The sequence below is a fragment of the Pelobates fuscus genome, chromosome 4 (genome assembly GCF_036172605.1).
Source record: "Pelobates fuscus isolate aPelFus1 chromosome 4, aPelFus1.pri, whole genome shotgun sequence".
In the NCBI taxonomy this organism is placed as follows: Eukaryota; Metazoa; Chordata; class Amphibia; order Anura; family Pelobatidae; genus Pelobates; species Pelobates fuscus.
The window spans coordinates 79,273,113-79,286,266 of NC_086320.1; the positions used below are offsets into that span (position 1 = coordinate 79,273,113).

Genomic DNA, 13,154 nt, shown 5'->3' on the forward strand with positions numbered 1-13,154 from the left:
GGCCCCCACCCACCGCTCAGGGGTGGGGGCCGGGGGGGAGGACAGTAGGTCCCCCCCCTTATTGTTTTATTAGGGCCCCCACCCACCGCTCAGGGGTGGGGGCCGGGGGGAGGACAGTAGGTCCCCCCCCTTATTGTTTTATTAGGGCCCCCACCCACCGCGCAGGGGTGGGGGCCAGGGGGGGAGGACAATAGGTCCCCCCCCCTTATTGTTTTATTAGGGCCCCCACCCACCGCTCAGGGGTGGGGGCCGGGGGGGAGGACAGTAGGTCCCCCCCCTTATTGTTTTATTAGGGCCCCCACCCACCGCTCAGGGGTGGGGGCCGGGGGGAGGACAGTAGGTCCCCCCCCTTATTGTTTTATTAGGGCCCCCACCCACCGCGCAGGGGTGGGGGCCAGGGGGGGAGGACAATAGGTCCCCCCCCCTTATTGTTTTATTAGGGCCCACACCCACCGCGCAGGGGTGGGGGCCAGGGGGGGAGGACAATAGGTCCCCCCCCTTATTGTTTTATTAAGGCCCCCACCCACCGCGCAGGGGTGGGGGCCAGGGGGGGAGGACAATAGGTCCCCCCCCTTATTGTTTTTATTAGGGCCCCCACCCACCGCGCAGGGGTGGGGGCCGGGGGGGAGGACAGTAGGTCCCCCCCCCTTATTGTTTTATTAGGGCCCCCACCCACCGCGCAGGGGTTGGGGCCGGGGGGGGGGGACAGTAGGTCCCCCCCCTTATTGTTTTATTAGGGCCCCCACCCACCGCGCAGGGGTGGGGGCCGGGGGGGGGGACAGTAGGTCCCCCCCTTATTACCACAGGCTGCTCACTGTTTAGTGGACATGCCCCTACTCGCGGTATAGCGAGTAGGGGTATTGGGGAGATTTTAATCTCCCTTGTCCTATTATGGGGGTCATATTGACCCCCATAGAGTGAGGGGGGACATGGGGGGCTTAGGAAGTGGCGAGGAGCACTGCTCCCTGCCGCTTCTGTCTTTACATATTACAAGGAGGGAGCTGCACGCCGGTAGCTCCCTCCTTGTAATAAACTGAACGAACAAACTAACACTGATACACAGTGTTAGTTTGTTCATCTGATTTTTTCTATTCATTCATTCGTCTGTCTGGCTTAGGGGCATTTGGGGGTGACTAGGGGGTCGATTGGATGTAGTGGAGGCGGGAGGGGGGTTAAAAAAAAAACGGGATTCGGCATGACAGTGCCGCTTTAAGCCTCTACATCCCTTTCAAATCAGGTAGGACAAAACGCAGAGGGACATGACTGGGCTACACTAACAAACATAACCTCATAGCCAATAAGCCCTATACAGACTCACATCACCTCAGGACTCCGAAATTGGGGGAGCAAAGCAATTTAGAAATACTGGGCAACCCTGTTCTATAACACTCTTGAATGTGCCCGGTGTTTGGGATTTCCCAGAGCCCTCAGTATATCAGGACCCAGGTATCATATTTGTCTAGTCCTGCAAGCTTTGTGCTTTCCCTGAGGTAAGCTCAACTTTCAATGGTAAAAGTGATGCAAATCCAGCCATAAAACATGATTCATTTTCATAAATATCATAAATATAAAAGAAACACATTTGCATTCTCCTAATTGAAAGTGTATCCTTTAGATTGGAAGTGAGGGACAGTCTCTTATTATTTCCTTACTTTGAATGTTATAATTTATCATTTTGTATCTATACCAATTTTATGGTACCAATGTTGGTACTATATGTACAATAATAATAATAATAATATTAATAATAATAATAATTATTATTATTATTGTAACTTGCAGATACAATTTGCAGATACAATATCTATTGTAACTTGCAGATATGTAGAGTTAGATACATGTACATCACTACACACATTTGACATTTATTGTAAATACAAAACAGCAATTATACTATTAAATTAAATGCAATTTAAATATATATGTATATATATATTTCTATTTCTCTAAACACATCTGTAGACTCTTTCATAAAATGACACGGGTCATCTTCAGTACTGTATAAAATTCTTAGCTGTATGGGCTCTACGTGACCGGCATGCTTATAGCAGGGTTATTTTTAGCACCATGACTTATGATTTCATAAAGATTCAATATGAGTCGTGCGATCAATATGTATGTTGTGAAGGAGACAATACATAATGTTCTGCAGATAGATATTTTGGTTTTAAAGGAAGGGTAAATAATACTGCAAAACAAAACAAACTATAACCATTCACTCACTCTAGAATATAGAGGCAAGAATAATCCACGTAATATTAACAATTATAGAATGAAAATAATAATCTGTTCATAAAAACTGTACCAGTACAGACAATCCTGACCATTTTATTTCTCAGGGGACAACTTGTACAGTGAGCAAAAAGTGGTTATTGCCCAAAGACAGAACACATAATGGCTAAGGGGCTCTTGTTTTAAAATTTGTTTACGAATTAGATCTCCCTCCAGCTCTTATAAAAATATAATCCAAAGGCAGGATCTACAAGGTTTCCATTTTACCATTTTCTCATGTTGCTAAGGCCCATTAAGTTTAAAGAGCTACTTCAGCCATAATTATTAAACCTTTGATTTAGAGTGATGTCAGAGCTGTTTGCTGTCTGGCTTATAATAAATGAATACTTTTTTTAAAACACCATAACCACTACAGTTTGCCAGTTTAACTTCTTAGCTGACACCCAGGGAACTACAGGTAAAATGTTAAATATTTCTGGAATTGTTTGATTCCTTATATCCTGGCACTTATAGGGAGTACCAGGGCAACACAAGCCAATGCCAACCCTCAATCGTCTAGGACTGAAAGAGTTAGTTATACAAACACATACAAAATGAAAATATTGATGGACTTTTCACCTACCGGTGAGAGTAAGAAGTGGGATAAGGGGTAACATATCACCCCTAGAAAATCTCGTGGGGGAAGAGACTTGTCAGGTATAACTATACCTTAGTTAAGTTTGACAGCCACGGCATACATGCAGTAACATGCAGACTGCCGGGGAATATAACTAGCTACCTTTACTTCACAAGTAGCCACAACTGTACACACATTGATCTCTGAGTTCCCTTGCCTTATCAGGAGATTTTTCAGTAGGCGGCAACAACCTATGGCCACCAGCCATTGCATGGCAGCCCTGAGACAGAAACTCCTCCTCAACAAATGAATGGGTGCCACACACAGACCACGAGGGAGCAGCCAATGTTACTACCCAAAAATATACACATGCATTCTCACTCACGCTATACACTGCTGAAACACAACAACATACAAAAACCTCATATACAATGATGTAGACATGAATTCACTTACTAGCTCAGAACACAAATATATCACTATATTGACACACCCCTGCTCTCACAAGTAATTACACTACAGAATACACAAGCACATGCACTCATTCTAACAGGAAACATGTGTTTACTAAACAATGAACTGTGGTGCAGTGGAAGCCAAATGGCAAAAAGAGACTTAAATTGTCAAAATTGAAAAAGAACGTAATTGAAGAATATTTACAAATCAGTCAATTTGGCTGACATTTTTTTAATTTTTTTTTCTTTTATAATTTATTTTGGATTTAGCAAATATATCATATATCGTACAGGTGGTAATTTTTAGTGGGAGAATATGGGGGTAGCTCACGTTTTCTGTTCACCCCAGATTTTTGTCTGTTCTTAGGCCCATGAACCTACCCTTTCCTCATAATCCAAGAGACCTTAAGGGAAACAGTGCCAGGAAAACAAACTTGATTTGCTGGCACTATAGCTTCCCCCTTCCTTTGCGCCCCACCCGTGGTGCAAAAGGGATTTAAAACCCCTTCTGTCATTTACCTGGGTCCAGCACCGATGTCCCTGGAGTCAACCCTGAAAGGTCATTATTGCAGTTTCTTTTCAGGTTTAAGAGACCTGGGACAGTGTACCTAGATCACTTCAGTGAGCTGAAGTGGTCTGGGTGCCTATAGTGTCCCTTTAAAGATGTACATTTTTCACTGACAGTCTGCTGTATGGTATACATGTACAATACAAACTGCGTGTGCATATGTATCCCCTTTGTTCATCATTGAAGACCTTGGAGATATTGTAAATATGAAACGTACTTTTGATATAGTGTTGCATATATTAAAATATTCTAATGTGTGCATTTGTAATGTAATCTAGTTGTTATAATGCCCACAATGCTTTAGTTTAAATGTCGTTTTTTTTTATTCCACCATTCATTTTCACTTGATAACAAAATATGCTCTAGTTTTCAAAAGCAGAACAATATCTAATGATCTAGCTATAGCTTCTGTAAAAGGACTTTCTATGTTTAACTGCGCACAGACATATCCACATCTATGTGACTGGTGTCATGTAGACAAGATCAAATGATGACTCAACATTAGGGCAGCTATAGTGGCAGGTTTCCAGAGCCAGGAAGATCAACGATTCTTGGAGGATACTGTGTCAGGATATTTCAAGAATTTTAAAATAACTAAATCAATAGTTACATGATACTTGGGCTTGGTACAAGTCATGTTCTAAGAAGAACCATAGATGCTATTGTTAACTGTAACATAGCATCCAGAAAGAAAACGACAGAACTGCGTACAGGCAGGTTCGCCCCAAATTTGTACTTTTTGTGATACCTTTGCAAATCACCATGTATCAATGAAGGATAAGGAAACAAATAAATATATTTGTTGGGGATTTTTTTTTTCTAGTAAAATGTAATGAATGTGATATGATGTTATTAAGTAACATGTGTAGGCAAACACTAGCACATGAAACAGTTGTTAAAAGGGCAATTCGGGTGGGAGCAGAACCATTCTATTTAATGCATTGAATTTGTGTTTGACAACTTGCAAGCACACAAAATGCTTAAGATTTTTGGCTCTTTGCCTACTTATTGCCCCTGTTACCTCAAGTCTATTTTGTAAAGCTTATTAAGATTTGTACAACTAAAAAAGTCAAGATTTCAGTTTACATCCTTAACAATAATATGTAAGCTACCATCCCATGGCATCCTTGCTATTAAACAGCAAAGAGACATTCTTTATTAGAATCACATAATAGTAATAAATTTGATCATTACCAGGTGCTGCTCATATGTCTTTCTGTTTGTATAATAGTGTATATATTAGCACTAATGACAAATTGATAAACCCTCCCCATTATCTGATTTTATACAATGCACTTGTTTAAAGTATACACTGATCATTACTGCTATCATTTATCTGAATGATGTTTTCGCTTTCCCGACAAATAAAAGATGATGTCTATGCTAAGAATCTGTTCTGTTGCCAATCCATTTTCATTGGGAGTAAGAACAACACGGTACGATGTTTATTCTTTAGTCCATTTACAATCCAAATATATGTAAAGCACTCTTTCTACATTTAAAAATAATATTGGGAATCCCAACGAACATTCCACCTGCTGCACGCTGACTCCGATGATGTTCTACAAACCTTAGCAGCTGGCTGGGTACCAAGAGAATTGCAGTCAACGTCAGCCACACTAATGGAATGACTTAGGCAAAAAAAAATAAACATAGTTCGGGCATTGTCTCATGAAAAGTAGGATATTTTATTGGTCAAAATAAAATGAAAAAATGATCTACTTTACTCATTAAAAAAATGAAACATATATAAAGAAATTCTGCTCATCGCCTGGAACGCCAAGAATGACTTTGTTATTCTGAAGGTCTTGTGTTTCCTGTAGGTTTGTCAGTGGGAGGTTGCAGCAAAAGCTCATATATTATATCCAATTCTAGAAGCACTAGCCAAAATCATAAAAAACTCAACAATTGAATTACATTTTAATGCAGTGCTTGTGGTGCATAGATGCTGATCTGCAGTCAAACATATGTAAGCATTACTGTTTGGGAGAAATGGCAATGTTTATATTTGTCAGTCAGAATACCTCTACTTGAGGTCAATCTGACAGCCAATTGAGGCACTTCCTCGTGAAGAATTTCAATAATTCAAAGTCTTCATGCTCTGAGTGGATTCAGTGTTTTTCAATGAGAAGCACTGACTGGCGGAAGGTAGTGAATTCTAAACATGCCCAGTATGTTAAAGTGTTCCTTTAAACATTATTCATTATAATGTTGTCATTTTACCCAGATTGTGGCTACTGTGCCTGCTTTGGCTATTCTACTTTAAACCTGCATCATTTATTCACTTGTCATATTAGTAACAATGTACTGTAGGTTGCAGTAGTGATCTGATGTTGATGTGAGTTGTAATCTTAACACAAATTGGAGGAGATTGCCGGTCCTCATACATAACTGTTAACATTCTCTTATGCTACTGAAAAGTCGGTACTTGAAAAATAGTCAACAGCCACTTAGTAAGTCAGTACTGATAATACGTTCCTGTCATCTGTTTGACTGCGCAGTGGAGTATGCAGACATTTTACAGAAACAGTATGCGATCCAAAAAATGAATTTGCTTTGAGCAGGGTTTATGTGGGTGGAAGGGAAGCACAGTAGACCAACATCTTCATCCTCATTACAATACTGGCAAACCCATTTCATATCACTAGGATTCCAAACAAGAAAGAACGATTTACATTGCAATAATAAATGCGAAGGTATTTTACACAAGCATTGGGAATGCTACCTGCACAAGTACAGGAAGGAATCCCTGTTATTATGAACGCCAACACATTATACATTCCTTTCCCTGACAGTGCCAGAACTCCCAAAGTAACCTATTAAATTGACTAAATTTAACAAATGTATACCTGCCAGACATGGTTTAAAGGCAATAAACATGGCCTCCAGAGATGATAAGAAATATTGGTCTGAATTTTTTAAATAAGGTTTTGCTAGATCCGCGTGTCCGTGTTTGAATGAAATGATTGTGGGTGTAGCAAAGGAACTGTGTTACGAGCCTGCCTCTTAAACGATGGGAAAGGTTGCTCTAAAAAATTATTGTGTACAGGAATCATCTAATTTATGTACAAAATAACTACATAACCAAATCTGCGTATCTAGGAGAATACACGGGTCAATATATCAGTGGAAATCCATTAAGATCAACCCACCAAAAATGACTATCTTTGGGTGATGCAAGTTTGTATGTGTCAATGCAGGGTCTCTCTTCACTTCTTCACCCTCTCTTGCTGTATGTCACCTTTTCAACCCTTGTTTGTGTGCGCTCTCCCCCTATCTCCACCCTCTCGTAAGTGTTATTTTCTATCCATTCTCCCATTGTGTGTCGTTCCCCATTTCCCTACTTTCTTGTGTGTCTATGTCTCACCTTCGTGCTGGTGGATCTCACACCTCTCTTGAGGGAGGACAAACATGAAGAGGAAGCACATGATTAAAGAGAGCATATAAAGAGGAAAAGGAAAAAGAGAAGTGATACAAACATAAAAGGGAGAGGGAAAAAGGAGAGCAGACGTTAAGGGGCGAGCCTAAAATGTAACCATAGGTAATAGAGGAATGAGAATGGAAGTATACGTAGAAACAGCGTGGGAAAGGGGAGGATATATGCATGGAAGCATCAACAAACAAAAAGAGCAAATAAAGAAGAAAAATAGGATAAGCAAATAACTAGAATATAATGGGGAAAGAAGAATGATGAGGAGTAAAAAAGTGAACAAAAATAAATAAACAGAACACCCTAATATCAAAACTACAAACTTATATGTGCTGCTTTTTTTATTTTGGTAATGGTAAAAAAATGGTTCTGTGTTCCTATCTCCTTGCCGTACTTTTGTTTGCAAAATCTGATTTGCAAACATTCTTCAGTTATAATCCCACCCACTCTATAACAAATATGACACGAGGAAGTTATTTTGTTTTTCGGCTGTACAGGGCACTTGTATGGTGTGTGCCCACCACTCTGAGTGACTCCACAGCTTTTTAAAGCAGTCTATGGTCCCTACATTCACAGAACCGGAAATGTTGGTAGCGCTAAGTCACAGTTGCTATCAGCTTGGATGTTTCATTCACATTTTGTTATAATAGATTTTATTTTTTTTCATTGAAAATAATCTGATGGCTAGGATAGGATAACTGGTGAAATCTACTTCCTTGTCTGGGCAGAGCTCACTGTAGGAAGCTGTAAATTCAGGGTTTTTACATCAAATACAGGAACTTACGGTATGAGCATTTTTCAAATTAGCTTTTGAATATTTTTGAGCATTAGATCAACATAATGCTTTGACCCCTTAAGGACACATGACATGTGTGACATGTCATGAATTCACTTTTATTCCAGAAGTTTGGTCATTAAGGGGTTAAAATAATGAAGGTCAATTTGAGCTGCATTATCCATCTAGAAGCGTGGTGATTAGGATTATGATCTTACATATTCCATTATTATGTTTAGGAATGTACTCAAATAAACATAAATATGATGTTTTTTTTAGAGCTTTATCCCAGAATTCTTTTTTAAAAAAAGAACTACATCAGAATTGAAATGTTGATGAGACCCAACTGGTTTGTCCAGCATGCCTGTGGCCTATTTACATCCTGAATTTTTATAATATTATTTATTTTATACCCTCTTAATTACCATGCACCGTAGCCTTACATCCTATAGTCCTATGCCTAATCAAATATCCCAAACAACCTTGACTTTTAAATGTCCCTGCCACTTCTCTTGGAAGTCAATGCTATGCATCTCTCGTCCTTTTGGTTAAATTGCAATTATACAATAATTGCTACTAGCAAAGGTTGATCAAAAGAGCAGCACTGGCTCTGAAACCTCATTATGCAGCAAAAACAGGATTAGTCATTTGAACAACATTAGTAGTCATAAAAGCCTCTGTGCTAGATTTGGTGGCCCAATTCCAATATTGCTATATTTTGTTAAGATAGGTTATAGCCTTCATAAAAAAAAAAATTCCTGTACAGAAACCTGTATCTCAAACTCGTCTTTCTTAGCATTAACATGTATCTACCTGGAACGGGAGGGGGTGGTTAAGCAGGTGCCAGTAAAGGTGCCTTTGTTACACAATTCATGTCATTGGTTAATATTTATAACAATAAAAGAAGTGTATCACACCACAAACATGTGCCCCAAGATGCCAGGCTGGCACCGAGGACTTCCCATACTCGGATCGCTGTTAAAACTCTCATGTTTAGGCAAAATAGCATTGAGAAAAAAATTACAAGCAGTGTAAGCAGGTCACAAGCATATAACTTTTTATTGGCCTTTCTCTCGTGTCTCCAGAAATCGGAATCATTGTCAGTGAGAACAGACTTTAAATGGTTCGTGTTCCAGAACACACAGTCCCTCTTTCTGAATCTGATATATAAATATATATTTGCTTAACACTGTTCAGACTATATTTTTGAAAAGCGTGCAACAGAAAACATCCATTAGAAAAATAAGGTAGGAACAGAAAATCAGATACCAAGTATAATCTATCAAGCTCCTGGCTGAGAAATACAACTCTGATCCAACTAGTTTAAACACAAGACTCTATTAATTACAGCTTAATAGAAAAGTAAATTCAGCCTTTATATTTATTAATGACTAATGAACCAAAGAGCCATCTGGTCGGGAAATAAAAATAAATATTCTTTATAGCTATGAATCATTACATACCGTAAGTGAATTGACTTGAATATTTAAAACTGTTTGGTCCAGGTATGTGACCCCACAAACTGTTAGAAAATGTACTCCTAGTAACCAGCCAAGTCATGCAGTTGTAAACATGGAAACAAATGGAATCTTTATATTTGGTGGCAATGTCCAACTGTCCACCATACTAGTCTTTAGTGCATAGTGCTATCGTTTTGTTGTATATAATATCCTGTCATCCCAATATCCCAACTCCCCTTTACTTCTACACTTCTAGAGCACCCTTTATAAACTCTTCTAACTTGCTCAGTACTATCTCTCTCTAATGTTTTCTAACACTCCTTTCATTCTACTAAAATGGCACAGTAGAATGAAGTCCATTACTCATTTTTAATTTTCCTCTACACCTCTGCTGCTTTTGACACCGTTGACCACTTGCTCATTCTTCAAACCTTTCACAACCTTGGCCCCCATATCTCTCCACACACACCACTTTTCCCAAGCTGAACTAGACAGAGATATCATATCTACCAGCCTCTCCTCCTCTCTGACATGCTATTCTTCATCTTTACCTTTGCTTTCTAGACTTTGAGCTTGTTTCAGAATGGCTGACCTTCTTCACCTCTTCTGTCTGTCAACATTGTCTTTGTCTGTTTATTAATTGTTTTACATAACCCAGTTATATAATTATAGAGTAAAAATGTTGATGATATATAAATACTAATGATATTGACCAGTGGGGAGTTTGGCAATAAGATAAATAGTTTGCTAAACTTTCTAATTTTTATTCTCTAGTCTCTTTTTACAACAACTGATGACAACTTAAGAGAGTACTTATTACAGAAATAAATCAAATTGAGATTAGTTATACTTAATTTAGCCAAATTTAGGTGTTGCGTCATTCGCTTGGATTTGTGTTGATCCAGTGTCATTCCGAGACATGGCACAAGACACAGATCATGTTATAGGTGCCATCCCACATGCTCCTAACTTGCACTGTTACAGTCCATAATGAATGCGGCAGCGAGGCTCATCTTCCTGTTTGCCCGCACCTCCCACGCCTCACCCTTCTTTCAGTCCCTACATTGGCTTCCTATAAGATATAGAGCTCAATTTAAAATTCTGGTTCTTGCTTTCAAATCTCTACATAATGCTGCTCCCACCTATCTAACTCCCAACTGATTCCTCTCTTGCAACTGTCATTAGTTTAATGCTATCCTTACCTTTTGTATCACTTTGCCCCACTCCCTTTAGCATGTAAGCTCATTGAGCAGGGCCTTCAACCCCTCTGTTCCTGTGTGTCCAACTTGTCTGGTTACAACTACATGTCTGTTCGTCCACCCACGGAAAATCGCTGCGGAATTTGTTGGAGCTATATAAATAATAACATAATAATAGCAACCCATTGATGAATTGTTTAAAGACTGGATCCTTCCTCCAGTGAAACAACAGTGCTCTATTTCCTGATTTCCTATTTTCCCTCTCTACTACCCAACACTAATTCCTGGTCATAATCTATTTCCCGATTTCTTAGCCATAACTCCTAAAAGCAATCCTTTTCCCAATTCCCTAACTTTAACCCTGACCCTCTATGTCCCAATCCTAATTTCTAACCCCTTCTTTACATTTTCTAATACATTATTTTCTAGTACCAATCATATACTTCTGTCTCCACAAAGTTTCCCCTTGGTAGTTTTAAAAAGTTATATTTTCTTGATTAATTTACGCTTGCCATACCAAGTTTTGCATTTTTATTTTGCAATGTTATAATATATTTTCCTATTTCATAATTGTCAAAGACTGCATAAGCATCATGTGTTTGCAGACACTACATGTATATAATTTACGGACGGCCACGCCATGTGTGTGATCCTGTCATGCTCACATTACATTTAGGTCTACTGGATACATTTCAACTGCGTTTGATTTCACGTAATGCCCAGCTAATAAAGCTTCATTGTGGTATTTGCAAACAGGCTATTTTTATTTATACAGCATAGTTTCTGCGGACTGTATCTCCACAGAACAGCTAACAGCTGCTAATGTGGAATCATCAGATATACAGCACACTGCTGATTTCCTTTGACAGTCACAGAGTGAGATTAGAAATGGGTGAATTACCAATTTTAAGGGTCAAAATTTACCCACGCACTGATTTAAAGTGGCAGGAATTTCAAATAAAAGCACATATATATATATATATATATATATATATTTTTTTTTTTTTTTTATTTAGCTAGGAATTTCCATTATATAAATCTGCACTCTGTTCTAAGTTAAAATAAAATAAAAAATCGCCAACTATTTTTTTTTTTACAAGTCGATAGTCAACACACCAAAACACTCTGTTTAGTGAATAAACTCCTTCATTTTACATGTTAAATCAAAAGAGGAAATTTGGTATCCTTCCAATTGCTAATTTGGCAAGGCTTGCAGAGACAGAGAGGCCACCAAATCACCTCTAATTCCTGCAATTAGTGTTTTTGAATTTCTTGGAACCTAATCAATATGTGATGTTAATGCTTTTATTATTGAAAATTAAAGAAATAAAATTAAAGACATACTAACAGGGTTATTTATTAAAATGTGAATTCAAAGTGAATTTCAAATTTAAGGTCAAAATAGCCAAACATTATCAGGGTCAGCTAGGCTTTCACTTTGATCTAAAATTTAAAATTCCCATGATAACAGTTATTTAGGATTTTGTAGAAGATGATTAGCAAAACCCTATAGATGATCTATTATTCTCCCTCATACTACATTTCTCGACTTAATTTCTTATTCGGGTATGTTGCACATTTGGGAAAAGATAAATCTGGTCTGTCTCGATGATTACATATTTTTCTTGACTTGACCATTGATGATCTTTTTCAAACTTCACGCATATTTAACTAAACTGCTGCCCCATGTGACATATCAGGAGATGACATTATAAATACTACATCAAGTATATTACATGCCCCTTAGGTTATTTAAAATGGGGAGGAGGGGATAATCGACTTGCGTTAAATGCCACTATGAGAAAGCAGATATGTGTCTTTGCCTCTGGGATTGTTCCATTGTAAAATGTTTTAGAACAAAGTACAGCAATATCTCCAGACCTAAAACATGGCCACTTTTCCATTTACTCAAGACCTCGCTATCTTTGGCCCCTTTTCCTTCTAATTTGATGACTCATAAATTTTTTATCCTTATCATAACAGCAGTGAAAAGTGAGATGATTTTACATCAACTGAATCAACCAGATAGCCATTGCTTCTTCCTTTTTGAGAATAAGCTGCATTTGTTTAAAATGGATTGGATATATACTTTACAAAATAAGGAACACATGGTTAAAAAACAAACAAAAAATAAATCAAATAAAAATAAAAATAAAAAAATCATAGTGTGCAAATATTTCTGTTAGACACAACTTTACAAGCTGTAATGAAACACCATAGCATAAACTGCATGCATTGTACTCAGCTGAAATAATGGATGGCCTTAATCCACTTCATTCTTGAACACTGGTACAATAGAGCTGTGTTCTTTTTCCTTTAATAATTTCCTGCTGTGTATTTGAGAGATGAGACCTGAATGATTTATTTAAGTTTCTGATTTTTCTTTTGAATGACGTTTTTAATTTGCTAAACTAAACTG

The 13,154-nt window shown here is 38.3% G+C and overlaps 1 protein-coding gene across 1 annotated transcript in view; it reads right to left on the reverse strand.

The window, feature by feature from the left end:
• The window catches only part of KCNB2 (potassium voltage-gated channel subfamily B member 2), a 212,644-nt gene that overhangs the window by 170,855 nt on the left and 28,635 nt on the right, over positions 1-13,154 (reverse strand). The window lies entirely within an intron of this gene.